The sequence below is a fragment of the Piliocolobus tephrosceles genome, chromosome 15, assembly GCF_002776525.5.
Source record: "Piliocolobus tephrosceles isolate RC106 chromosome 15, ASM277652v3, whole genome shotgun sequence".
Lineage (NCBI taxonomy): Eukaryota > Metazoa > Chordata > Mammalia > Primates > Cercopithecidae > Piliocolobus > Piliocolobus tephrosceles.
The window spans coordinates 27,037,087-27,064,048 of NC_045448.1; the positions used below are offsets into that span (position 1 = coordinate 27,037,087).

The 26,962-nt window shown below is 44.7% G+C and overlaps 1 protein-coding gene across 2 annotated transcripts in view; it reads left to right on the forward strand.

Annotated features, from left to right (window-relative positions):
• Positions 1 to 639: 639 nt before the first annotated feature.
• Positions 640 to 26,962, forward strand: part of MAPRE3 (microtubule associated protein RP/EB family member 3) — a 57,531-nt gene continuing 31,208 nt past the window's right edge. For both annotated transcript variants that reach the window (XM_023230032.2, XM_023230033.1), the window contains exon 1: positions 640 to 924. The gene's annotated coding sequence lies outside the window, so the exon portion shown is untranslated. The remainder of the gene's footprint in view (positions 925 to 26,962) is intronic.

Sequence of the window (26,962 nt, forward strand, 5' to 3'; positions counted from 1 at the left end):
CAGGTGGATCACCTGAGGTCTGAAGTTCGAGACCAGCCTGGCCGACATGGTGAAACCCCGTCTCTACTACTAATAAAAAAAAAAAAAAAAATAGGCTGGTGTGGTGGTGCACGCCTGTAATCCCAGCTACTCGGGAGACTAAGGCAGGAGAATTGCTTGAACCCAGGAGGCAGAGGTTGCAGCGAGTCAAGATCGCGCCATTGCACTCCAGCCTGGGCGACAAGAGTGAAGCTCCGTCCCAAAGAAAAAGAAAAAAAATTGAATTTGGGGATTCGAGAAAAAGACTGTGATTGGAACCCGCACACCAAGAGAGGAGATAAAATCCAGCCTTAGCTCTTCCATGTCGCTGAAAGAGAGGAAAACGTCTCTTTTTCCTTTTCCGTAGCCATAAAAGATGAAAATCCGTCATCCAGCTACTGGAATCAGGTGTACACGGTTGTTCCTCCCGTGATGAGACAGGGCTGAGGGATTGTTACCCTGTTGCCAAGGAAAAAGGAAGGGGCTGTTCCCAGTTGCTATGGTGACGAAGTAGGCTCGTTCCCTCGGTACCGCCGCACACGTCTGAGGCGGTTTCGTCTCCTCGTTGCTACGGCAACGCAGTGGGCCTGTTCCCGTCGCCCCTCGCCTCCCGCCGCAGTCGCTAAGGCAAGGTGGCGGTAGGGGCTGTCCTCCTCCCGCCGCTCAGTTGCCTTGGAGACGGCGGGTGCCCTGGCCCCGCCCCGCTCGGACTGACAGCGGCGGCCGCATCGCGCCTGCGCAGTGCCCTCGTCCCCCGCAGTCTCTGTGCGTTGAAGCCGGAGACCGCGGCGGCCTCAGCGAGGACCCTTCGCCCCGGAGCCGCCGGCCGGGACCGCAGCCTCTGCCGCAGCGCCCCCACCACCTGTCCCCTCCCCCGCCGCCTCCGCCGGAGCCACCTCGCGCACTGTGAGTCCGGGCAGAGGCGACGGACGCCGTGGGGCTGAGTCAGCGGGAGGCCCGGGCCCGGGCTGGGGGAGGGGAACCGGGCTCCCCCCGCCCCCGCCTCCCCACCCGTACCCCAGCACCCCGACCGCGCCTTCCCCGCGCGGGTCAACCCCCTCCATCCCTGTCGCCAGGTTCCCTCCGGCCTCGGCGGCCCGGCCTCCCCAGCCACTCCCCCTCCCCTTCCCTCCCCTCCCCTTCCCTCAGTCTCTCCAGATCCACCTTGGAGGTCCTTCCCCACTAGACGTGGCCACCGCACCTCTGCCCTGGACTGATATTTCCCCCAAACTACCTTCCGTCCTCCCTTGTCCCTTCTCCCTCCTCCTCACTACTCCTAGGCCTGACATCTCCCGGCCTCTCTGGTTCTCCCCAGTGATGTGCCAGAAAAAGAGTGACAGGAGAGCGAGGGGAGACTTGGGGGAGGGGGAACATCGCGCCGGGCCCAGCCTGGGGGCCTCGGGTTTCTTCCCCACACGCTCCTGCGTGGCTGGTTTGGGGAAGCAGGTCTGGAGGGTTCTCACGGGCTGCTCAGAGATTGCAGGGCTTTCCGAATAGATCTGGCTGGGAAGGGTTCAGCTCCATCGTGATCATCTAGCGTTTAATGAACGCGGCTAGTGCCTGGTGGCCTTCTAGTGGGCTGAGCTACTGCCCGGCCGGTGGTGTGGAGCGGGGAGTAGAAGTAGTGGAGGGAAGGGGGAAAAGGTTGCGTTTGGGAGCTCCAAGTTCCTGCGCTTCCGGTGTGTTGTTGTGAATAAGCATCTTGCGGTACTCTTTAAAATGCATTTTTTTTTTTTTTAAATCGCACTACAACCCTGGTATAATGTGAGGTTTGGAAACAGGCCTGATATCATCCATAGGAAGTGCTTACTGTGTATATATGAAGGAGCTGTGACAGGACTTGATCTTGGATTCCTGTAAATTAACTAATTGGATAGTAGTGATAGTTTTAACATAACAAGTGCAGAGTTGAGAGGAAGGAGAAAAATCGAAGCTTCTCTATAGTGTAGGTGTGAGGCCTGTACACTGTGCCTCCTCCAGCTGTGTGTCTCTGTGGGGGCTGTCACCAGATAGGGGTTCTAGCATATCTGGACAATTCCCTGGGTTATATTTGCTACCCCTCCACCTGCCCATCTTGCAGTCCCTGTTCTTGGAATAGAGGAGGATCCCAAACAGTTTTCTTTTTCCAGGAGAACTGAGCTGAAGTCACAGTTAGTGCCCAGAGCCAGAAACTCTTAATAAACATGTCTCAACTTGAGGGCCCCTAACTACTATGTGTGTACCTCATTGTCAACTTCTTTTTTATTTGGCTTCCAAATTTCAGTATGCTTTGAGAAAAACACGTGTAAATATAAGCCAGATCTACTGCACAAGAGGCTTTGGGATTTTTACTCCAGATGGTAAAAGGAACTCATGGTCCATTTCTAAAAATCATGGTGAAGGAGCCACTCATTTGGAGTTTCTGGGGTTGCAAACAGAAATAACTATTTCAATCCTTTCCTTTGCTCAATCATGGTCTATTGGCAGCCTCCTCAGAGCCACTCCCTGCCCCCATGCCCATCAGATTAGTTTACAGTAGCCAAGACGGCTGTCGCCCTAGTTTTAAACATAGAGATGAAGTTCAGGAAAACTATAGCCCCCATCCAGCAGGGCAGTTTCTTCTGTTTCGAATGCCAGACTGGGGTTTGGTGGGATGCACCTGCCTGTGGTGCAATGGGAACCGTGGGGCCTGAGAGTGGCATTCCTTCTGTGTGGTCCTGTGTCACATAGCTCACCAAAATACCCGAGCAGGGCAGGAGCAGACAGCTGTGCTGGAGAGCTGCTCCTCCTGAGCTGAGTGTATTTTGGGAATCAGCGATATTACTGGGGTGGAGGGTTGTGAATTAAGGAGGAAGAAAATGTGTCAAGGCTAGATAGATCAGGAAGGTGTAAGTAAAATGTTCCTTTCCAGTTTGCTATGGGATAGTACATTTTCAGAGGATCAGAGTGGTTTTTATATGGATTAATTTGCCTTTGAAATCCATACCAGTGTTTTATGAGATAATGATGGAATGCCTTTTAAACTGCTACTGTGAGGAAACAGGACTAATACTTGTCTTATACATTGCCTATCCAGCTGTTGCTGAATGTAATTGTTAAGATCAAGGAGAGGGACATGATTTGAACCAAGTTAGACCTAAATCTATGTAATGGATGTTAAGGTTTTGTAGGACTGTATTCTTGATTCTAAGACACACCAGCAATTTACCAATAGCTTTTAGGTAAAATAATCTATTGCTACCAGATCAAGATATATATGTTGATTCCAAGGTGCATCCTCAATTTAGAAACACTAAAACCCTTGGGAAGTGGCAAGACTTGAGGAAGGGATTTGTGAATCTTGGAACTGAGAAAGAATGCTATTGATAATATTCCTGTGTGATGATGCCATTTCCAACCTACTGTCCTGAGAGTGCATACATTGTAAAGATGAGTTTCTTCCAGTCCTTCCTCCATGCAAGCACACATTGTGGGATTGTATTTGTAAGATGACTGGCTGGAATCAGGCATGGTAGGAGGCTATTGAACGGAGAAAAGTTCCCACATGGGAATGCAACCCAAGGTCTTAATGTAGTACTTTCCAGAAACTGAGCCAACTATCTGGCAGCAAACATCTTATGAGCTATACCTGATTTTAGCCGAGTAACATTTGTCAGAAGCCGAACAGAAAATATAGTTGTTTTTTTAAAAAACAGAATGCATCTACCCTAATTTGCTTACAGATACATTTGTAAGGTCCCAAGGCACATGTCTCCCTCCCTTAGGATGTTAGCACTGGAGGTGACCCTAGATGGTATAGTTTAATACCCTCATTTCTAAAGTTGACACGAGACACCGAGAGTTAAATGACTTGCCTGAGGTCACCCAACCCATGTAGAACATATGTAAAAACACTTTGTAAACTGTGTACACTAGGCAGATGAATGTTGATGGTTATTAGTGGCTGAGTCAGGATTAGATCTCCAGATTTCCAGACTAGAGTTATTCTTCAACACCACATTGCCTCATCCCTCATAATGTTCCAAAGGGTTTCAATAAAAATAAGTTAGTAGTCTGTAATTAGCCCTGTAGACAAGGGCTTGTTTTGTCATCTGAGATGTTGCACAGCCAGGCAAAATTTTGGGTCAAACTGTCTACTAAATATTTATTTTTGTCACCTTAAAAATAATTTTTTTTTTATCAAACATTCTAACTTCAGGAAGGTCTTCTTTTTTTTAATTTGCATAGACTAACAGAAAAGCAAATGTGAAGTTGGGTATTTGAAGTCTTTTCTACTTCTTATCTGTGAGACTGTTGCATTCCAGAAAGCAAGGTGGAGAGGCAGACTGGGCTGAGAGGAGGAGCGTGCACACTGGGCAGCTGCGGGGTTATCTTCCAGCTCTCAGAATGGAACCTTTTGGAGTTTCTGGGAGCCATAAGGGCTTCTAAACCCTCTCCTTGGGAAGCACTGAGGCAGCCTGGCCTCTGGAAGCAGGCAGACTTGAGTTCAGATCCCCATCCAGCCACCTCCTGGCTGTATGGCCTTGGTGAGCTATGTTACCTCTGAATGCCAGTTTCCTCATTTATAACCCTGGAATAATAACCATCTGTTTTAGAGGGTTATTGTGAAGATTAAATGAAAGAGAGTATGTAGAGTGCTTGCTTCTTAAGAAATAGCAGTGATTATTTTATATTGACTAAAGCATAAAATAGCAAATAATGGTTTCAAAATTGTATGGTGATTTAGGTCCATCTTGGACCCTCAGTTTCGTAGCCCCCGTCTCTCAGCAGCCCTCTTGGTATTTGTCAGGAACAGAGAGAAGGTTTGTCCCGGAAAGAGCCGGCACTTGCATTATTATTTCAACTGCCAAAACAGGAGTATATGAAACATATCTTTGCTCCATGTATTCAGCCAACCTGAAAGACTGGCAGGACAGGAGCATTTGACTTTAGGAGGCACAGATGTGGTGTGCTTGGGTGTGTGGTGAGGGTGGCTAATCCTCCAGTGGAGAGGCCAGTCTGCAGTGGTCTTTGTTTGAAATAGAAAAGCTGCTGAGCTCTTGCTTGTGAGGGACACACATGTGGTCTTTATTGACTTCAACTGGTAGAGGCATAGATTTCATTGGTGACTTTGCTAAAATCAGCTTCTGTGAGATCCAGAGGGCAAGGGAAAGGAACTATTCATCTTAGGAGGGAAACCTCACCAGTGACTAAGGTAAAGGGAGGTCATTTTGGATGGAAAGAATTACAAACTGGCTCAAGGCAGAGACTACTGAATAATTAAAGAACCAGGGCAAGCTGTTCAGGTGAGAGAGCAAAAGTGAATTTAAATTCCTAGATAAATTTCAGTAGGGAAGGAAATACCCACGTATAGACATCTAAAGATTGAAAAGAGAAACGCAATAATGTTTACCTCTGGGAGGTGGGGTGTGGGGAAGGGAAAAGGAGACTCAAAAGGGAACTTTTACTTTATATGTTTTTGTATTTGACTTGTTATAAGAAGCATGTATGATTTAGTCATTTAATGAAGACCAAATAGAATGGGTAGTGATTGTTGTTCAGTAAATACATTTTGATTCAAAAGAAGCAGCTGCCTTTTCTTGGAGCCTTTCATGCCTGGGGCAAATAGGGTTTGACAGCTTCAAGCAGGCCCAGGCAGTTTGCACCAAACCAAGTTCTTTAGTGAGGTCAGGACCCTCCAAAGTGGCTGCTTCCCAGTCAGCCCAGGGTACTTAACTGACCACCTACCTCATCACCTCTTCCTAGTCTTTTCACTTCTGTGTTGAGAATAGTCCCCTCCATCTCTTGACCAGCTAAAATAATCATCATTATTCTAATAAGCTAATTTAATTTTCAACTATTGATGAAAATGGCATCTGACTATACGACCTTCATGAAAAATTCCTGCCTCTTAGTTAATGTCAAGAGAGCTTGAAGTTTAAAGGGACCCAAGCTGAAATGCTGGCACACTGTGTAGCTAAGTTCTAGATCAGACCTAGCTGGTACAGCACATCTTTTACATAATGATTTTTTAACTGCTTCTGGTAGGAATTACTGGTAAACTATGATAAAAATCCTTAAGGATTGTTGAGCTTTTAATTTTATCGTAAGTTGGCCAGCTGTATTTTCTAGCCAGATGTCATGTTTATTATAGAAAGATGACACACCTATCATTTGGACATGTGCTTTGGGTTGCTTACCCAGGAGTTAGAATGGGTTATGCTGAGTAATTCACATTTCATCACCCAGTCTTCCCTTTGGCCAAGAGTACAATTTTGTGTGACAGTTAGCCAAGTTTGGTGAAGCATGCTGTGGCCAAGGATGGTTTTTCTTGTACATAGAGTTGACTGGCCAATACTAGCATAAGCCTAGATCTTGCACTCACTAGCATCATGTCCTACCAGCTTTGCTAAACTGACCAGACGTTAGTCAACTTTTTAGCATAACATCAGTGTTTTAAGCTCTGGACGCTTCATTTTCCTCAAGTAAATAAGGACTTGTCCTATCTAAAATGCTTTAACTCCATGCAAAATGATTTTTTTCCCTGAAACTATTTCCTATATATAGGAGATACATAGCACTTGTGTGATACGTTTAAAATAACTGAGCAAGAAGCATGGCTTCAAATCTGCCTTGTAGTTTGACTATATATAAAAAGGCTTAAAAGGATGTATATCCTTAGATCAGAAAGTGCCATTCTAGCAATATTTAGAAAATCAGAGGCGTGTACAGAAATACTTGTAAAAGATTTATTAATGCAACATTACTAGTAATATCAAACATTGAAAACAACCAAAAGTGCCAGCAACTGAGGATTGGTCAGGCTCACCCAGATAAAATACTGCACAGGCATTAAAAACATTTGGAGAAGAATATTAATACCAGAACTTTTAATATCAATGAAAGCAGTAGGATGAAAAATAGTGTGTCAAGGAAAAGATCATATTTGTAAAGAAAAACATGAAAAGATACTAGAAGAGCATATGCCAAGTCATAAGTGATTGAGTAATGGTATTAAAAATGAATGGCTTTCCTTAGTGCTTGTTGATGTTTTTTTCTAAGCTTTTCTGCATTAAGCAACTATAACTTAATTATGACATTTTAAAACCAGTGACTTCTAGATTTCATGTAGTAGAGCAATCTTTAGAGTCCTCTTTGCCTCTTACTTTTACTGTTTAAATTTATCAGAAGGTTTTAGCAGAACCTTGTATAGCACGGGGCTCTGTTTTGGGTGGCCTTCTTTTTCCTGGTGTCTTTTCAGATTCTCTATATTCCCAGTTCTCTAGTGTTCCAGGGACCTTTTTTGGGGCTTTTGCTCATTTTTGGTGTGGGTGTGTACCTGTCTGAATTGCCTGTTTTAAAAGACTCTGCCCAGGCCCGCGACAGTCGCCTTCCTCCCTTTGCCCTTTGTCACCTTCCGTTCAGCCATGAGCTCAGAGGCCCCTTTTCCTTCCAGGGATGGAGAGGGTTGGGTGCCTACCCAGAAGCCCTATATAGGCATGGGCTAGGCCACTCCCTCTGTGCCACACAAGGTCCATGGAGCTGCTGACTGTGTTGGGAGGGCCTGGCTGGGCAGCTGTCCTCTGGCCTCATCTTTCCCATCCAAACACACACACTGTATATTGCCTAGATGGCCCAGCCCAGTGGACTGATACCTGCCTTCTACCGGTGGTGGAGTCTGCCCAGCTCTGAGCACTGAGAAAGGGGCACTTCTGGCTTCCTTCTGAGGATCCAGGACTTCAAGTTGAAGAACATATGGCCTGTCACATAGCTCGGCCTGTGCTGTGATAAATGTTTGCTAAGCGGGATCTGCCTCTTCCTTCAAATGGTCTGGCTACCCAAACACTTGTCCCAGATGGGGTGGAGGCCTTCCCTGCTGCCTGGAATTATTAGTGAGCAAGTCTTTGGGTATGGCTGGCTGGAGAAACTCCACCACTCAGAGAGAGTGATTGTGGGAGAAACAGTCATCTTATCTTGAGGGCATTGTGGTCCTGGTCACCTTGTAATTTAAATGGTGTTTTCTGACTGGTAAGAAATGAAATCTTAGCTGCTTCTGAGTCAGCAAGATCATAGTTGGGTCTAAGGTGTGTGTTGCTTAGAACTAAGCAGGTCTAAGACCTGCTTAGACCACTGGATGAAATTAGATACCTTTCCCATGTGAGGAGTGTTTCACACAGGCTTATCTCCAGCGGCATAATGCGTGCTGTGTAGCCAGGCCTTTCGGCAGCACCAGACTCTTGGCAGCCAGCCACCCTCCACCCCCACCCGCTTCCCTGAAGGTTGTTGACACTTACCTGGGACTCTGATTTGGTCCTTGACTTGTTCTGACTTTAGATGGGTAGAGCTCATAGCTGAAGGCTCTCAGTTTAAGCATCCTATTAACATTCTTAAGTGACAGGATCACTGCTAAGTACAGAGATGTGTTATGCTGGCCCCAAAATAGCAAGATACAGTGTCTTGAGACAACTTGATAAGACTTCTATTACCCCAAAAGTATAGTTTCCAGGTTTACAGATTATTCATATAAATTTGCATATCATCTTCACAAGACATGTAAGCATGCTCTCATCACGTATTCTTCATCAAGCCCTTTCTCTGTTTGTATTGTTAGTCACTATAGGATATAAAAGAAATGAGACTCAACCCTTGTCCATGAGGAGGCTGTAATCTGTGTGGAAGACAAGATGGATATATGGAATGATTAGTTCATATGACAATATTGCATGTCAGACACACATCTTTGGTGCCTTATTCTATAAGACACAGTCTCAGCCCTTAAGGAATTCAGCTGATATTCTGGCAAAAGAGTTGGACACAAAATTATATTCCACTGCAACATGAGGGGATGGAACCTTATCAGCTATGGGAAAGGGTGCTTTGGTAAGCCAGAAGGAAGAGTCACCCTGAGCCTGTGAGAGCCAGAAAGTCTTCAGAAATGAGGACACACTGGAGCTGGGTGTGCAGGATGATGTGGAGACTCATCAGAGGACAGCTGAGGAAGAGAGGCAGAAGAAATGAACAGAACAGTGCATTGGGTGTCACTGGTACTACAGAGTCTAAATTCCAAAAGGATGCGAGAGGAAAATAATCACTGTGAACTGCAGTAATCAGAAAAGACTTCAGTCTAGGTGAAGTGGCTCACGCCTATCATACCAACACTTTGGGAAGCCAAGGGGGGAGGATCACTTGAGGCCAGGAGTTCAAGACCAGCCTGAGCAACATAGCGAGACCCCATCTACAAAAATTGTTTTTAAATTAGCTGGGCATGGTGGCATATACCTATAGTTCCAGCTACTAGGGAAGCTGAGGCAGGAGGATGGCTTGAGCCCAGGAGTTTGAAGCTGCAGTGAACTATGATCATGCCATTGCACGCCAGCCTGGGTGGCAGAGTAAGGGTCAATCTCTATTAAAAAAAGACAAGACTTCACAAAGGAAGCAGAACCTGACCTTGCCCCAAGGATGAGCAGGCTGTGAGTTGACAGAACACCAGAGAGGGCTTTTCATGAGACAAGGTACAGCATCAGCAAAGGAATGGCCATGGGAAGGAGTGTGGCGGGGCCTGTAGGCAGGACAGCCTTACCAGACTGAGGATGTGTGCTGGTTTTGAGTTTGGAGAATATTGGTGACATTAACCAGAAATTAGGAAGTTTGAAGAGACAGTTTGGAAAGGAGTTGCTTTTTAGACACAGAGAGCTAGAAACAATGTGACCGTGGGTTGCAGGACATCCAAGTGGAGTGATCTCATAGAACCAGAAGCCGAGGGTCAGGTTGTGGATGGAGCTGTAGAGTGGGAGTCAGCAGCTCAGAGGAGGGCTGGCTTCCCTCAAAGGAATCTCTCCAGAGGTCTTGCATGCAGAGTACAAAGACCAGAGCCCCAAGTAATAAGCTTTGAGAACTGTCCATAGTTAGGAAAAAAGGAATGAGAAAGCGAGAAATTAGGATGATTCAGCAGCAAGGGAAGAGAAAATGTCTGGAAGAGAGTTTCAGTGCTGCTGATTTAACTAGATTTAAGAATTTAACTAGAAGGCAGTCATGATGATTGCTTAGGGTATCCGTTCAGTAAAACACGGGAGTGGCTTAAGGGGAAAATTGACAGAGAAAAATAGAAGCAATGGCTGGTCACCAGAGAATGGCAGCAGGGAGGGAGAGGAAAGTAGTAACCAGAAGAAGCAATCGAATCAAATTTTTTATTTTTGTAAAATAATTCTATTTTTTATCAGCAAACATATAAAATTGTAATATGTGGTTCTTAAAATACATTTTGTGTATTAAAATGTGCTTCATCTGTAGACTTCCCTATATTGACATAATCCATATATTTGTAACTTCAAATATTTCATTCCTTTGGTGGTATCCCATCATATTGATACCAGTATGCTTAACCTCATCTGTTGTTGGGCAATTGGAGTATTTTCAACATTTTGCAAGTGTAAATATCTCTGTTTTGAACATGACTGCACAAGTGACATTTTTTTCTTTTGTGGATTATTTCTTCATGGCATATTCCATAAAGTGGAATTACAGAGGCGCAAAGGCTACAATTTTTTTTAAATAAGCTTTTTATACAGTGTTCTCCTTGGTGATCTAACCAACTTTCAATTAGAGTAAAATGTTGGTATTGATGAAGAATCATTTTTTATAAGAAGGAGGTCTGAGCATGTTTAATGGCAGAAGGGAAAAGGAGTTATCCAAAGAAAATAGTACACAGGCAAGAGAGAAATAAAGCAAAAAGGAATGATCTTTAGGATCCCAGGGAAAGGTTACTTTGAAGAGGAGAGGGCATGGCTCTTTCTACCCCTGACTTTTAGGGTAAAGTCCAGGATAGATTACTAGGGTTCCTCCTAAGAAAAGACCTTTCTTTCTTTAGTAAAATAGAGCCAAGGCCACTTGCTGAGGTGGGGGAGGGAGAGGGTTGGTGGGGAATTGAGTTCTTGAAGGTCTGAATTGCCCACAGTGAGAAATGAGTCTGGGCATATGAGAGATGAATAAAGGTCTTGTTGTGAATGCTGCATTGGACCTATGAATTCATAATGGGCTGAGTCTTTAAAGTCCTCTGGCCAGAGAAGCAGCAGTGATGGGGGGCAGGCACCAGGACTGGGTGTTACTTGGCATGTTCAGGGCAAGGTTTCTGAGGAGGCAAAACTTAAGATGCAGTGAAGTAGCTGGCCCTAAGGCCAGAGGTAAAGGAAGGGCCACAGGTCGAAGACAGTCACTGGTTGTCAGCTAGAATGAGGAGGCAGAGGAATTACAGGGGCCAGTGGGAACAGAAAACAGATTTAGAATATGAGGGACGAGCAGTAAGGAGACTACTTACAGAGGAAGATCTTCATAGTAAAATTTGGCAGAGGCTTATTTTACTTTTGTTCATCTTTGTATAATGTTTACGTTTCTAACACAGGCATGTGTAACCACTAACATTTCTTTTTATTATTATTTTTTTTTTTTGAGACGGAGTCTCGCTCTGTCACCCAGGCTGGAGTGCAGTGGCCGGATCTCAGCTCACTGCAAGCTCCGCCTCCCGGGTTTATGCCATTCTCCTGCCTCAGCCTCCCGAGTAGCTGGGACTACAGGCGCCCGCCACCTCGCCCGGCTAGTTTTTTGTATTTTTTAGTAGAAACGGGGTTTCACCGTGTTAGCCAGGATGGTCTCGATCTCCTGACCTCGTGATCCGCCTGTCTCGGCCTCCCAAAGTGCTGGGCATAACATTTCTTGAAGGAATATTAAAAGGAATATGACTCCTTAAAATCTCAGGAGTCAAGCTGTGCCTTCCAAGTGTGGCTGGATTGCTGAGATGGATGAAGGAGAAATAAGGTGGAGCTGGATCATGGAGCCTACCTTGAAAAGATGCTGGGCCTCTGAGGAGCCTCCATGTGTCAGCCAGTGGCTCCTGTGGTCTCAGCTTGTCACAACAGTGTGGCACCCAGCCAGCAGCCCTCCTCCACCTACACTCCAGTAGTGTTCCAAATCCAAGGAGGGCCATCTTCCCAGGCTTTACAGTCATCTCTTAGATGTGCTGTTGCGTGAGTCTGGGGGTTTCCAACTCTCTGAGCAGATCCCTACTGAGCCATGCCTCTCTGGCCTCTGTGAGTGAAGGTTCTTCCTCCAGACAGGTAGAGTCCCTTGCTACAAATGCAGTTTTGTGAGTGGAGCTTGGGTTCTACTCATTTTGTGAGGGTCCCAGCCCTCACTCATCTCCTCTACTAGGTGCTTTGTGCAGTGTACAAACTGTACAACTGTATGTAACAGCCCTATTTCTCTCTTGCCTATTATGAAACTTGGCCTAAGGTCCTTTTCTCCTCTGACCCCTCTCTTTCTCATGTCCTCCTAGATCATCTACTTTGACCCTGACCCTGTCTGACACCCCAGGTTGTGACCTTTATGCTACCTGCTGGATTCACATTACTCTCATGCTGTACAACTGAAGCCATTTACACAGCTCACCATGCAAAGCAGCCACAGGGGCTGATAGCAGGGGACTTAACAAGGTGGGAATATGTGGAAAGTCAGGTGCAGCAGTCAACCTGTGGAAATGGAAAAGCTAGGGCTGCTTTCTTTACAGGGCCTTACACTGACATTACCATGCCTGGACACTTTGTAGTCACATTTTGTGAAAGCCAGGACCTAAGCAGAAGTATGGCTCTCTGCCAGTCCCTACCAGGAAGGAACAAACAGCTTGCAGTACAGGCCTCAAGCCAGGTGGGGTAGGAGCAAAAGTGCATTGTGTTGCCTGTGGAATTAAATGGACTCTCTGTAAACACAGCCTCCTGCCACTGTTCTTTCTCTTTTCCCCTAGTAAGCCTACCTGAGAATAATTAGTCCTTGGCCTATAATTAGATAGAATGATTATTTTACTACTATTTATCCATTTCACTGGGTAACTAGCTTCATGAGGCAGGGACCATATAAGACCTAGCAGTAGCTAGGGCTCAACAAATAATTGCTAAATGAATGGATTTCTAAGGCATATTTGTTGTTGTCGGTCCTTAATTCTATGAAATGGTTCCTAGGAGTGAGTAGATAGTGACCGCAGTAACTAATGAAAAAGCCCCCACAGTTGTCCCTAATGGACAAGAGTGCCAGGAAAAGCAATGTTTTGACTTCTCAAAGTCAAAACTCAAAGACTGTCAAGATTGGGAGTAGCATTGAAAACTAAGAAGGGCCAAACCAGCTCCTGTCAGAGGGTAATGGAAAGACATGAGAGGAAAATCCCAGTACCACTACCACTATCCTATTCAATAAAGCCTCACTTGGGCAGAATTAAGCTTCCAGTAAGACAGAGACAGGGATGGACATTCAGAGACGGAACCCACCACATAATCTGTGCTTGAGTAAAGAAAAAGTCAAATGTGTAGTGGAGCCTTTCCCAAGGGTGCATTTCCCACTCTCCTAGGTGTGGATGACGAGATCCTGACCCAGGAGCCCACTGGGTTCCAAACTTAGGCTCCAGAACTCCTTTTCTCCAGGCAGCACCCCCAACCCTGCCTACCAACTCTCCCCAAGTACTGCTCTGTTTCCCCTGCAGCTTCTCAGACATGCAAGTCTCTGATCGAACTTCTTCTGGCCTGGAAGGCTTGATTTTTCTGGACCCAGCAAAGCACTGCTCTGGCCCATGGCTGTCCCAGGGTGTGTTAGGAGGTCATAACACAAGAGAACTCATGCCTCTGAGGCTCTCTTGAAGGGTTTTGGGAACTCAGTGATAATGCAGGCCCTGTCAAGAGTACTTAAGAAGATCCCATTTGTACCTTTATCTTTAAAATTCATCATTTGAACTCAGATGGTTCTGCCAGTATCTAGCTGTTCTGTGGAAATTATGTTGCTTGCCACTTAGAGCAGATGACCTCTTTGGGAAGGACTAGGAAATAACCAGTTGTTTTAAAGTTCCCAGAGCTGTTAGCTAAAAGATCTTTTTTTTTTTTTTTTTTTTTTTGAGACGGAGTCTCACTCTGGAGTGCAGTGGCCAGATAGCTCACTGCAAGCTCCGCCTCCCGGGTTTACGCCATTCTCCTGCCTCAGCCTCCTGCGTAGCTGGGACTACAGGCGCCCGCCACCTCGCCTGGCTAGTTTTTTTTTTTTGTATTTTTTAGTAGAGACGGGGTTTCACCGTGTTAGCCAGGATGGTCTCAATCTCCTGACCTCGTGATCTGCCCGTCTCGGCCTCCCAAAGTGCTGGGATTACAGGCTTGAGCCACCGTCCCCGGCCTAAAAAATCTTATATATTCCTTTCAGCTTGGTTTTCTGGAATTGACAGCCTTTCCTAATTCCAGAGAGGCTGCCTGTCAGCTTCCTTAAGAAGCTTTCCAAGATACCCATTGAAGGCAGGAAGCAAGCAAAGAGAAACAACTGAGAAGCCTTTGACTCCAGGTGTCCCTGGGTAGCAGCTGCCCCTCACCCCCGTCCCTTCCCCTTGTTGGGGATTTGAGGTTTGAAAGGAACTTCCTCAGATGACTGCCATGTCCGCAGCTATTCCTCTGAAGAACACTTGAGAATTTTTGCATCACTTGTCTCACCTAATAATGTTTGTATCCATGCATTAACTTTCCCATGAATTTAAATATATTTATATATTATTCTCAGAATCGTTACAACCTTGCCTTTATTTTCAGAGAAACTTCTAAGAGTATTATGTGTTTAATGCCTTTAATGTATAGTCATAATCAAAAACCTCTTGCTGGATGACAAATATAATTCAAAATTGCTTTGAGAATTAAATATTTATGAATTAAAACATTGCAGAAATGCACAATGCAAAAAGTAGAAGTCCTCCATAACTCTGTCCCCCAAAGAGAATCACTGCCACTATTTTGTTGAATATTCCAACTTTTTTCTACACACATACTAACATATTTATTTCTAAAAAACATGGAATCTAACTATTTTTCATTTATAGAAAATTGGAAACGATAGTAAAGAGTAAGTGAGAAAATTAGAACTACTTTTAATTCTACCATTCAGACAGTAGTGGCACCAGGGGGTGGTTTGGGTGAGCTTTAGCACTGCCGTCTTCCTGAAAGCTGTCCCAAGGAAACATAGGCTCCAAATAGAAATGTGTCCTTCTTCTGCATATGCAGCTTCAAGGCTTTCTTCTAGCTCCCTGTTCCCACCAGATTACCAACCCTAAGCCCATCCATACAGAAAGCTCATTGCCACCATTGCTTTTTAGTGTGGTGAACATATCACTCCATTTTCTTCCAGTTGCACATATATCTTTTAACTAAGAATCATATTCATTTATAGTTTTTCCAGTAGTCATATCAAGTTCCAGTGTAAATTACATGTAGAAGGCACTTCCCATTGCCCCAGGTAACATTGGTTTTGATTTTGTCCCCAGTAGCATTATTTCCAAGACATGTCAGGGAACTGTTTTGAACTCACCCCGGGAGATGCTTTCACTGTGTCAGTGGAGAAGCTGAAACATAGGGTCAATGACTTGTTTAAGATCAAAATGAAACTCTGCCTTAGCTAGACTTACCCACAGGTGTCTAATTGCCCAAGATCATTGGCTGAACTGCCTGCCTTTACTGCAGCATTTGAGAAGGAGTAGAAGGGACATGCCTAGGTCCTGAATTCTTCCTTTTTCTTTAGCCTCAATATCAGTTGCTTAGTACCATTTAGACAGATGGTGCTTCGGCCCTGAGAGAGATTGTTAAGACGTGTGCTGTTGAAACTCTTCTTCCCTTTTGGGGAAGGATGTTGGCCTTTCCTCAAGTCAGGCAGAATCCCACCTGGGCCATCATCCCAGCTCCTGAGATCATTCACAATATTCTCGTTCCAAATTCTGTTCTGTACATCTCATTTCTCCATGTGTAAACACTTAGCCAGAGAGCATTCTGGCAGCCTAGATCTGAGTGGATGAGGCTATTCCTATAGCAATAATATGGCAGAAGCAGGTCCTGGAGACCCTCCCCACTTGCTCAGGTGTGGCCCAGACCAGCGCTGTACCATACTGCCATGGTCACAGGGCAAGCACCATAACTCAGAGCAACCCCTGGAGAATGAGAGAGCAGCCTAGGAAGTCCCAGTGAGAGGAGACCTGATCAGCCAGGTATTCGTTTCTTACTGCTGCCTAACAAATTACTAAGAAAGTTCTAATCCCCCAGAACTGGTAAATATTCCCTTATAGGACAAAAGAATAGGTATTACCTTATATGGCAAGAAGTGTTAATTAAGTTAAGGATCTTGAAAGAGAGGTTTATCCTGGATTATCTGGGTTGGCCCTAAATGCAATCATATGTATCTTTATAAGCAGGAGGACAGAGTGGTTTTGAGAGAGAAGAGACAGTGTGGCCACAGAAGCAGAGATTGGAATGGTGTGGCCACAGCCTAAAGCCACCAGAAGCTAGAAGAGAGGCAGGGAGCAGATTCCCCCAAGAGCCTTCAGAGGGAGGGCAGCCCTACTGACAATGGGATGCTGAACTTCTGGCCTCCAGATCAGTGAGAGAATGAACTTCTGTTGTTTTCAGCCACCCAGTTTGTGGTCATTTGTCACGGTAGGCACAGGAAACTAATCTAGTGTGCCAAAATCAAGGTGTTGGCAAGGCTGTGTTTCTTCTGGAGCCTCCAGGAGAAAATTCATGTTCTTGCCTCCTCCATCCTCTAGAGGCTGCCCACATTCACTGGCTCCTGGCACCACATCACTCTGCTTCCATCATCACTGTTCTCTGAGTGACTCTTCTACTTCCCCTTATAAGGACTCTGGTGATTACATTGGGCCTGCTCAGATAATCCAGGATAATCTTCCCATCACAAAAACTTTAATCACATCTGCAAAATCCCTTTTGCCATTTAAGATAACATATTTATACGTTCCAGGGATTAGGACACGGACATCTTTGAGAACCTACCATAGTCTGTAAACCTAAATGGTATGGGTAGGAATGGTGGGTCCGTTCACTGCATCCCAGAATGTTCAAATTAGATGCTACTTCCTGAATCTTGAGAAAAGCAGTATCAAAGGAAACACTTCTTTATACAGAAGTGGTATCCATGGAATGTATTACCTGCACAGGTTCTCTCAGGCAGAAAACATGAAAAGCTACGTCGGCAGCAACAGGAAGATGGGGGTATGAATGTGAGCTAGGCAAGATGAGGTTCTCCCTGTAAGTTTTTGAGGTGAGGGCGTGGTGGTCGGGGTCTTCTACAGCACTCACCTTTGGTGCTTCTCAGGCAGACTAAGCTGGATGGGCCTTTGGTTTGTGCCAGTAAGGGCATTCCGTGCAGCCATCAATCATAGCACTAGTGCCTGTGGAGACACCGGCCACTGGAGAAGATCCAAAGGATGAATCACAGCAGTAGACGTGGTGTGGGGATTAGAGGTAATGGGGCATGCTTGTTTGAATGGAGAGTGATAGGGCTGTGAGAGATGCTATGGAAGATGGAAGTGGCACTTGTGGAGTATTGGTTGGAGGGAGAGTGGGAAGCTGAAGAGCCACTGTGTGAAAGAGTTTCCATCTAGAGAGGTAAGAACCCAGGAGGGAGCACCCCAGTAAGGGCAGCAGTAAGTAAAGCTGCCCTTAAGGTTAGATAGAATCACTTGAAGTGGTTTGGCTGCACATCAAGACCATCAAAAGCCGAGTTCCCATTCTGCTCCTGCCTGTCTCTCTAGCTCTGGAAAAGATGATTTCTTCCTCAGAAGTAAATACAATTTCCTCCTTTTGTATCAGTGTAATGTGGGAATAAAAAAATAAAAAATTTCCGCCTTGAAGAGGATGAAAAAGCTTTAATTATTACTGTTTATTTTCATATTTACAGATGAAAGACATGCTGACTTCAAACAGGTAGAGTTGGGACTGAGGAAGAGAATTAATTCTCAGCATTAAAATTATCCACTAGAAAATATTTATGCCTGTTTTGAAAAGTTTCACTGAGCGTGGTGGCTCACGCTTATAATTCTAGCACTTTGGGAGGCTGAGGCAGGTGGATTGCCTGAGGTCAGGAGTTCAAGACCAGCCTAGCCAACACAGTGAAACCCTGTTTCTACTAAAAATACAAAAAAACATAGCTGGGCATGGTGGTGGGCACCTGTAATCCCAGCTATTTGGGAGGCTGAGACGACAGGAGAATCGCTTGAACCTGGGAGGTGGAGGTTGCAGTGAGCCAAGATCGTGCCATTGCACTCCAGGCTGGGCAACAAGAGCAAAACTCCATCTCAAAAAAAAAAAAAAAAGAGGAAAGAAAGAAAAAGTTTCTAATGGTTGAATATAAAGTTGGAGAATTTCAAAAAGAGATCTGACAATCAATAAAGGGCTCAGAGAAGAATCCATTAGAACAGAAATGTTTGTGTTCCTAACCACCCAGACTCATTTCTAGGGCAAGGCATTAGCCAAAGATGTCAGCAAGCAGCTACCTCCTACATGCTTGTGAAACACTGTGAGAAATTATGGTGCATGCCTCGGAAACTTGCCAGATAATTAATGGCTTAATTCTGCTTCAGCTCTTCTTTTCATAACAGAAAGGTCTGAGACTCCAATTAATGAATTTCACTTTAAAAAGAAGTTTGTTGAATACTTGCTCTAGTTTAGAGCATGAAGTTCAAGGTAGGGGACACAAAGAGAACCCATTCTCCTGGGGCCACCTCTCTAGACAACACTAGCTCCTAAGCGGGCGGGCCTGCTGGAGGCCAGGTTCTAACCTCCAGAGCCATTGCTACATAGTGCGTCCCTTTGCCCACCGTGAGCAGCCACAGCAAAGTGATACCAGTGTTTTCATGGGACCGGCATCCTGACCTGGTAGAAGGGGAGGCTCCTCCCTGACAGTTTTTAAATACAAGGACATTCCAGCATCTCATTATTCTGTGATGGTGTGAGGTAATATCTGTCCTAGTCTCTAGCTCCTTTTTTTTTTTTTCAATTTGCATATCAGAGCATCAAGAAGAACACTGCATACATTTAGCTGCTTTAAAAAATGTTGGCAGAAGAAACCAATTAGCTAAGTGGCCATTAATAGCTGCAACCCATCATTGAAACTTTTTCAGCAAATTTCTTTATATTTGTTCCCCAAGTTACTTTATCTCATCACAACATTCTGGAATCCAACCAGAAAGGAGACTGAAGTTTCTGGAGATGAGGGAAAACTACAATGTAAAAATCATGCTTTGCTGTGACTCAGCTTAATAGTCAGGCCACTGACTGATTAACAGTGACAAGAGCAGTGCTGGTAAATGGGGAAATTGTGTGCGTGTTCTCAAGTGTGGTCCTGCTGCTGACTCACCAGGAAAGCTGGTGAAAAATGCAGACTCTGAAGCCCCAGCCTACAACTTTCCTCTCTGAGGGTAGGCCAAGGAATCTGCATTAGTAATAGGCCAGTCACCTATATGTACCCTAAATTTTGGGAACCTCTTCCCTAGAGGGGTTTCCTCCTTGAGGTATGTGGAGTTGATCTTGGCTTGAAAACCTTTACCCAAAGCCAAAAGTGACCCTGACACCCCTTGGCAGAAAAACTCTCCTGCTTCTCTCTTTGTATCCCCTTGGACCTAGAGAAGAGTTGTGCTCCAGCTCAGCACCTCTGTATATGGTGAAGTCCCAGTTTATTATTCATTCTTGCTGCCTGACAGGTAGACAGCATCACCACCTCAGCTTTTTCATAATGGCCATGTAATTCCAGCACCAATGTATCCCACCTTGATAAAGAAGCCAAGCCTTGGGATGCCACCATTTCGCCTTTCACTGTGTGATGGCATTCTGAAGTTTTTCTTGGCACTCAAAGAAGAAAAGGCTGTGTAGAATTTCTGATGGCTGTTTTACAGAACATCAAGAAACACCCACTAGGCTCCAAAGCCCCAGGCAGTCCCTGTTTAGTTGTGGTCAGGGAAAGAAATGACTCGTCTCTGCATGAGCTTGGCGCTGTGCAGGATGCTTTCCAAACACCACCTCAATTAATAAGAAAAGTGATCCGAAGTCTGTGCAATGCAAGGGAAAGGGCAATAACAGCAGGAACTGAATGAAAGGCAGGCTTGAATTCTGTTCTCAGGTGCGGTGTGACTCCTCAGGGTAGGAAAGTCAGTTCCCTAGTGCCTCTATGTATCCTTCTGTAAAATGAGGTTATTGCTGTTCCCATCGCCCAGTCATGAAGTCAGAGTTGGGAATACTTTGAACTTCCCAGATGAAAGGTGATATACAACTACAAAGTGAAGAGTTGGTGTAGAGGAAGGTGCTACAAAACTAAAAATGAGATGGCTAAGTGACCGCAAAATGTAAGGATGTCAGGATGCTCCACTCTGCTGCCAGGAGACTCTCCAGACCTTCATTTGCCTTGCTTGTCTTGTGAAGGATGGTGTGAATACTCACTATCATGTAAGGAGGGGCAGCCTAGTGTGGTGGTTAAGAGAAAAGACTTTGGGGTCACTGACCTGTTGAATCAGAATATTGAGTTAGGAGATGGGGAAGCTGCAGTTTTAAGAAATTTCCATCTGGTTGTGGTAGCTCAGGCCTTTAATCCTAGCACTTTGGGAGGCCGAGGTGGGAGGATTGCTTGAGGCCAGGAGCTCAAGACAAGCCTAGACAACATAATGAGACCCTGTTGCTACAAAAAATCTTAAAATTATCTGGGTACAGTGGTGCATGCCTGAAGTCCCAGCTACTTGGGGACCTGAGGCGGGAGGAACACCCAGAGCCCAGGAGTGTGAGGCTACAGTGAGCCTAAACCATAACCCTTCAGCCTGGGCGACAAAGCAAGACTGTCTTGCTTGAAAACAAACAAAAAATTCCCAAAGTGATTTTGATGGACACCAAAGTTTGAAGAACAGTGTGGCTCCCCTAGACTCCTGATGGTTCCCATGGAAGCTGTATTTCCACGCCCTTCCTGTGCACCTTATGCTGTCCCTGCTCACTGAACCGCCTTCCACTCAGTCCTTCCTATGCATGCATCAGAAGCATCATCTCTTGGGTTTGCTTCCACTAAGTGAACTCCCACTCTTCCTTCAAAACTAGGTTACACATCACTTCTCGCCCAAAACTTTTCCTGAACCTTTGCAGAGGAATGAATCCTTCCCAGATACCAAAGAATACCATGCAACCATCAAAGAGAATGGGGCATGGAAAACTAACCATATTTTTAAAGGAAAAAAAAAGTCACAGAATATTTCTATTTTGATTCTGTTTTTCTTTAGATGACTGTACAAATAGGTATATATAGTTTGAATATGTATATAGAAAGGTCTGAGGAATACACATACCTGGTAACAGGGAACTTTTAAATTTTATACACATCTGTTTTTTAAATTTACATATTAGTTTTGTAATTTTTTGAATTTAATAACAATTAAAGTAATTACCAAGAGAGTAATTGCTTAAATAATTTCAAGGAAGAATCAACTGCTATTATAGCCCTTGTATATCATGTTATGGTTGTGTGTGTCTCCCTCCACCGTTCAGCTGTGAGCTCCTGAATGGCAAGGCCTTCAGGCTATTCTTCTGCCTGTCACCAGTGCCCAGCACTTCCCTGACACTCAGTGGGTGTGCACCGCATACTTAGTGAACATAAGAGATCCACGGCCAGGAGCAGTGGCTCACGCTTGTAATCCCAGCACTTTGGGAGGCCGAGGCGGGCGGATCACAAGGTCAGGGGATCAGGACCATCCTGGCTAACACGGTGAAACCCCGTCGCTACTAAAAGTACAAAAAAATTAGCCAGGCCTGGTGGCGGGAGCCTGTAGTCCCAGCTACTCAGGAGGCTGAGACAGGAGAATGGCGTGAACCCGGGAGGCAGAGCTTGCAGTGAGCCGAGATTACGCCACTGCACTCTAGCCTGGGTGACAGAGCGAGACTCTGTCTCAAAAAAAAAAAAAGAGATCCAAACCAATTGTAGGGAAGCTTAGTCGATCAGCCCCAGGGGTGGTCGGGTCTGTCACTGAGGTACAGCCTATGGTCAGTTGGCATGTCTAGTCCTAGCAGAAAGACAATAGCAGGAAGGAAGTGACTGTGGTGGCTGGACCAATACTGCTTACAGCCTCTACCACAAAAGAAACAGTTTGGTGGTGGTGATAGGGAGAAGAGGACTTTGTTGGTGACAGTTGGCTACAAATGGTCTGTGGGTCACTGCCACTTGCTTTCTTAAATCCCTACTCCAGTTCTATGAGCTGTGTCTACTTGCCCCAAAGTAACCCCTACTCTTTTTCTAAACAATCGAATTCCACGTTCACTTTATAGAGCCCCACATAAATAAAAGAAATTGCCCTATTTTCACACAGTTTGTCTCCTTTCTATTTCCATCCCTTTAAAATCCTGCAATCATGAGATTGCCTAAATGGTCTCTCTGGAAGGCCCTGGCAACTTCTAGGCACCCATCCTGTCTTGCATTTTTATATCAGATTCTCAAACTCCAAATCAGGCCAGATGTAAATGGGTAACAACTGTCTGTGTTCTCTCTATTCCACTAAAAGCATCGGGCATTCCTCCTCTCCTTCTCTTATTGAAATAACTTGCGTAAATCATGCTAGACCTTGCACCTTGATCTCCTTAGGCCACACATGTGGAAATTGATTCCCTGCCCTTCACCACAACCACCACACACACATGTACTTTGTGCCAAATTCCTAAGCAAGATTGGATGTGTATAATTTTTTAATCTCATGATTTTGGAAAATCAGAAACTGTTACTACTCTATAACCAAGGAGAAGAATAAGTGAAGTGTATTCACATTTATTATATTTATATCTAAATGCTATAGCAATACCTTTTGACAAAAATGTAATTTTAGTCACATTTTAGGAGAAGCGTAGTATTCATTCTTACTGACTAATGTTATCAGATAATTTTTTTTTTTTTTGAGATGGAGTTTCACTCTTGTTGCCCAGGCTGGTGTGCAATGGCATGATGTCATCTCATTACAACCTCCGTCTCCCTGTTTCAAGCAATCCTCCTGCCTCAGCCTCCCAAGTAGCTGAGTTGACAGGCATGCACCACCATGCCTGGCTAATTTTGTAATTTTAGTAGAGATGGGGTTTCTCCACATTAGCCAGGCTGGTCTTGAACTCCTGACCTCAGGTGATCCGCCTGCCTTAGCCTCCCAGAGTGCTGGGATTACAGGCATGAGCCACTGCGCCCGGCCCGGACAATTTTTTTTTTTTTAATCCTGACCTATTCTAAGAGTTTGGTTGGGAGGCAGAGACGGACAGATCACGAGGTCAGGAGATAGAGACCATCCTGGCTAACACAGTGAAACCCCATCTCTACTGAAAAAAAAAAAAAATACAAAAAACTAGCCGGGCGACTTGGCGGGCACCTGTAGTTCCAGCTACTTGGGAGGCTGAAGCAGGAGAATGGCATAAACCCAGGAGGCGGAGCTTGCAGTGAGTTGAGATCGCACCACTGCACTCCAGCCGGGGCGATAGAGTGAGCCCCCGTCTAAAAAAAAAAAAAAAAAAGTTTGGAATGGATGTTTGAGGGGAGGAGAAGACAGGTCATTCAGCAAACATGAAGCACCTATTTTGGCCATGATTTGGAATTTTAAAATGACAAATGTAAGATACCACCTCATCCCTGCCCTTGAATTCATGTTATAGTTTTAATATACCCTGCTGTAATCATAAAATGTGGTATATGTTCCATAAAACTAGAATCAGATAGGATCAATTGCATCTTACTCATCGATATCCTTGTGAAGACTGTGTAGGCCAGAAGTGAGAAGATTATTTGAAATCCTTCTGTTTCCTACATGGAGTGTTGATTCTGTATAATGTGTTGCTTCTCTCCTGAGAAATCCAGCATTCTGTTTTATTTCCTATTGCACATGTTGTACTTCCATGCCCTTTTTATATTCTGCTACTTTCCCTAGTTTCAGTTTAGTCATAGGGATTGTATAGCTCCCACTTTTCCTTTCTCCGGAAATACCATGCATGTTTTAACTGGAAGACCCTGATGAGGTAAAATATTAGGACATTATTAGCCAGGCACGGTGGCTCACACCTGTAATCCCAGCACTTTGGAAGCCGAGGTGAGCAGATCATGTGAGGTCAGGAGTTTGAGACTAGCCTGGCCAACATGATGAAATCCTGTCTCTACTAAAAATACAAAAAATTAGCCGGGAGTGGCAGTGCATGCCTGTAATCCCAGCTGCTCGAGAGGCTGAGGCAGGAGAGTTGCTTGAACCCGGGAGGCGGAGGTTGCAGTGAGCCGAGATCGCGCCACTGCACTCCAGCCTGGGCAACAAGAGTGAAACTCATCTCAAAAGAAAAAAAATTAGGACATAATTAAAATAAAACCAGAAACTGGTTCTTTAAAACTCCTTTCTTAGCCATCTGATCTATCATCAGTCACTTCAAGTTGTTTGGTGTCAAAATTACAGAGTCCCCCACTATATTACAGCAGTTTCTCTACTTAGAGCTAAGTCCTTCTCCAGGTCACAGAAAGAAGTTGTTCCAGGGATAGAAAAATTTCCTCTTGAGGGAAAGTTCTGAGGAGGTTAGGAAGATGTGTAGCTCCTGCTTGATGTCCCTAACATTTCAGGTGGTGACTAAACTCTTGGTAAGGATGTGACTCCCTCCCCATGAGATTGCCAGGTTGAAGACCAGCTGAGGAGTCATCTGCCCCTTTCCCAGCCTTACCAACTTGATTTTTGCTGGATTTAGGAAATAGGACAGTTCTGGTTCTTTATCCTACTACTGTAGGCCCTGCTTGGCTATGACCATTGATTGGGTCCAAAAGTTCATGCCTGGCAGGAAAGCAAGAACTCTTGATGGATGTCTTGAGAACCATGCTTCCTTGAGTAGGAGATGGGGCTCTCCCCCAAGACGGAGACTAATTGAGAAGACTGACATTAAGGAATGCTTCCAGAATACCCCAGAATTTGGCTTGAGCCCTAATCTTTGTGTGTGGGAGCTGTCCAACATTTCAGCATACTTTTGCGTTTGCCTAATTTGAAAGAAATGTGATAATAATCTGGCTGTCTTGACTGCTTTACTGTGGGCCATGTTCTAAGGAAACTGACACAATTCAGGATCTAGCCTCTCAGGTCTTTTGATCTGATAACTTAATTATCAGCTTTTCTTGAGGTCACCAAGCCCTGAGAAAACTGACTTACATTTATTTGCTTAGGCACATTTGTACCAGAAAGTCAATTTAATAAATATACTTCTTCCCTGTATCATGGTGCCTTGAAAATCAGAAAGGTAATCAGAGCTTGGTTTATAAGCATGAAATCAGAGCAAATATAGTTGGAAGTTAAGAAATGATGTGTTATCCACACCATGGTTCAAGCTTGATTAATTCTCCTCTCTCTACCAGAGGAGACATCATTCATCCTAGTGACCAGAATACTAATTCCAGCTAAGCAGAGTGCTACTCGGTTGGACAGTGTTACTGCACTAACATAGTTTTCCTTTCTAACCATCTTTTCCTCTAGATTCCATAATAAGCCATCCCCTTTTTATAATTAACATTACAGCCAGGCGCGGTGGCTCACGCCTGTAATCCCAGCACTTTGGGAGGCCGAGACGGGCGGATCACGAGGTCAGGAGATCGAGACTATCCTGGCTAACACGGTGAAACCCCGTCTCTACTAAAAAAATGCAAAAAACTAGCCGGGTGAGGTGGCGGGTGCCTGTAGTCCCAGCTACTCAGGAGGCTGAGGCAGGAGAATGGCGTGAACCCAGGAGGCGGAGCTTGCAGTGAGCTGAGATCCGGCCACTGCACTCCAGCCTGGGTGACAGAGCCAGACTCCATCTCAAAAAAAAAAAAAATTAGAATCAACTTCTACATCATGACATGTTACAGTTTGCCAAGTTTGTAGTTTATTTTACATTGGTAAATTTTAAGTCAGTCCTGCTCTGTGACATCTAGGAAGACATTGTAGTTTTATTTACAATAGCGCCAAATCACTCTATTTCTCCTGATAGGTAATCCTATCTATAACATGTAGATAATAGGTAATCCTATCTATAACATGTAGATACTTATTAACTCATTAGTAGGGATTGGCAGACATTTTCCTTTCTTCTTTTTTTTTTTTTAAGAGAAAAAAAGTGAGGTCTCACTCTGTCGATTACCCAGGCTAGAGTACAGTGGCAGGATCATGGCTCACTGCAGCCTTGAACTCTTGGGCTCAAGTGATCTTCCCACCTCAGCCTCCCAAGTACCTAGGACTACAGGCACAAGCCACCATGCCCAGCTAATTTTGTTGTTGTTGTTGTTGTTCAAGACGGAATCTCACTATGTTGCCCAAGCTGGCAGACATTTTTTGTAAGGTCCAGATAGTAAATATTTTATGCTTTGCTGGCCATATTGTCTCAAGTCAAAACTACTCTACTCTGCTGTTGTAATATGAAAGCAGCTATAGACACTAGGTAAATGAATGGGTGTGGCTGTGTTCCAATAAAACCCCTTGACCAAAAGGGAGGCTCTAGCTCCTAATTTGCCAGCTCCTGCTTATTAGTCATAATCGCAGATGGGACTCTGTTCTTTCCTGGTTTTGCTGCAGTCTTGTTTTATCCTAGATATTAATAGGATGTTTAAGTCTTCAAAAGTAGTTTCCACTCTCCTCTAAAAGAACTCAGAATCCTCAGAGAAATGCCTTGCTTCAAGACTGAGGCAGGGAAACTGCAAGTTGATCCTAGAACAAATTATTCTTCTAGAAAGTAAGGAACTTCTCAAAGAATGATAGGATGTGTCAACAAGACACAAGAGCCAGCTGCAAGGGACTCCGACTGTGGCCGCCAATACTGGGACACTATGAACATCAAAATAAATAATAACAATGTATTATAATCCTTTGAATAAAATAATCATCTATGAGTTTATACTGGCTTAAATAAATAAATAAAGGAAAAAATAAATGGAGGAGGAAGGGATAGCTCTTCCTTTATGATGGAGTTAAACGTTAAGAATAGTTCTCAAGTAGGTTGGAGGGCAAATCAGAATGGGGACTTTTTCAAATACCTGAGAGTCTTTCTAAGAGGAGTTTGTGTGTGTGTGTGTGTGTGTGTGTGTGTGTGTGTATGTGTGTTGGAAAAGCTCCCCACAAGATACTGATGGGCCTTTTCTGTTTGGGGACCAC